Genomic DNA, 2,297 nt, shown 5'->3' on the forward strand with positions numbered 1-2,297 from the left:
TGCTTGTTTTTAAAGCCAAAGGGGACGTCTGTCTTTTAAGAAGTCTCTGTAGTGACAACTTTGGTCATGGCCACCTCAAGCCTGGAACTAACACCTCAAGAATTGGAAGTCCCAGAAAATGGTACCAAACTGTCAGATCACGAAACCAGTACACATCGAGAAGGAAAAAAAGGAGCACACAACTACAGTAAAAACAGAGCTCCTTATCGGTGATGTCATTCTCCTGAAAGAAGGAAACGAGGAATTTTGTGTTTTCCTGAGAAGGTAAATAGGAGAAGATGGTTAGCTTTGAGGTGACTCGCTGAAACGCACCCAGAGCGGCATGTTCACTGGAAGACCCCCATCGGTATTATAGGCTGAAAATTATGGTAATTCCTAAGAGGTAACAAGAGAGGTTCTGTCAGCTGTGCAATTACTTTGTTTTGGCAGGACACTTTGGAGTCAAGAAAACATTGGCTGGAGTTCAAGGCCAAGATTTTGGATCAGCTGCCACCATGATTTTTCAGAAATGTGATGAGCATACCTCAAGAAATAGTTTCCCAAGTAGGCTATCAGAATGTCTCCTATATAGGTTTGATAGGGATTTAAGGAATGAAACTCTTGGGAACTTACCAGTATAGCAGAGTTATCATGGGCTTTTTAAGCAAAGGGCAAGAAGTCTGGATGACATCAGGATCTTCACCAAATGTAGCGAAGTAGTGAGAAAGTGGCTTTAATTGAGATAGGGCATGCCTGGATACTGTATCTTTTACATGATATACGAACAGAGCAATATAAAATCTATCAAGGTTACCCAGATCTCTCTTTGTCATTGAAAGCTCTATGTTAAATTAAACAACATAAGCTTCCTAAACTTCTCAGTATCCCGTCTGAATGTAATAACGGTAAAGAGGAGAATCATGTGAACATCTAAATGATCCCCAACTCTCTAGAGGGCCACTGGAAGCACTCGGTGTCCATTTCTTGCTTATTCATAGTCCTTCATTTATGTATCAGAAGGCATCACTCATACTTGAAAATTTCAGGGGGTCATTGCAATTTGAATATCTAAGTCTACAGCTTGACAAGGAGAATATTCCCTACCCATTTTTATTTAGCCTAACATTGTTTCTAGACAAATACTCTGCTACTAACATTACATATTGTGGTTGTCAAGGGAAATATTTACAATGCACCTAAATTCCTAAGATAGAAAATGAGATAAAATTTGAGTGGTGGGAGATTGGGTGTGAAATTGACAGTCAAATATTGAGTCAGAAATACCATCGCTGAAGTACAGATACGATGTCTACAGAGGAATTGAACATGCTTGGCCAGTGAGGGTAAAAAAAAAGAAAATACTAGTCTTTTGAGGGCAGTAGCTGGGCCATGCAAATAACAACCTGAAAAGATGAGGCAAGCCATTAATTTATTTTCAATAGTACATTCATTTAACTGCTTTTATGGAATAAAATTAAGAATATTAGAAGCACTGTTCTATAAGAGAATTAAAAAATAGTGGTGGGGGCGTCTGGTTGGCTCAGTCGATTAAACCTCCGACTTCGGCTCAGGTCAGATCTCACGTTCGTGGGTTCGAGCCCCGAGTCAGGCTCTGTGCTGACAGCTAGCTCAGAGCCTGGAGCCTGCTTCAGATTCTGTGTCTCCTTCTCTCTCTGCCCCTCCCCCTCTCATGCTCTGTCTTTCTCTGTATCAAAAATAAATAAAAAACATTTTTAAAAATTTTTAAATAAATAAATAAATAAAACTTGTTTGCTCTCTGTGGCCCACAATTTAAAAAATAAAATAAAATAAAAAATAGTGGTGGGTCTCTGAGAGTTTATATAGAAGGCTAATTCTAGATTCCCACCTTCTATCTGGGAAATTATATCCATTACTCTTGAGGAAGCCTGCAAAATTTCTGTGCCCTACTATGAGTGTGCCTACATTGGTTCTACATCATAAATATAATATTGAAAATGCCACAAGATATAGTATTATACAAATGCATGGACTGAGATCTTACTCGGAAGGCCTATTATTTTCTATATTTTTAATCATGTTGCCAACTTTCCTGTGTGTGCCACGTATGATATGTAGTGTGTGACGGTGGGAGCTGTAAATTTAAGAGGAGACGGGGGTTCTAAGAGGTTCAACAAAAGCAAAGCCTCCAATTATCGGATTCCTAAGGGCTCTCTATCTTTTGTATATACTTCCAATGTATATACAAACCTCACAAAAATACCTACGGTTTCTTGTAAAAACAATTTGGGACTGTTAGCGTTGGCCATAAAAGCATTTTTGTCTTTTAGGGATTTCTG

This window comes from Suricata suricatta, chromosome 6, assembly GCF_006229205.1.
Source record: "Suricata suricatta isolate VVHF042 chromosome 6, meerkat_22Aug2017_6uvM2_HiC, whole genome shotgun sequence".
Classification (NCBI taxonomy): domain Eukaryota; kingdom Metazoa; phylum Chordata; class Mammalia; order Carnivora; family Herpestidae; genus Suricata; species Suricata suricatta.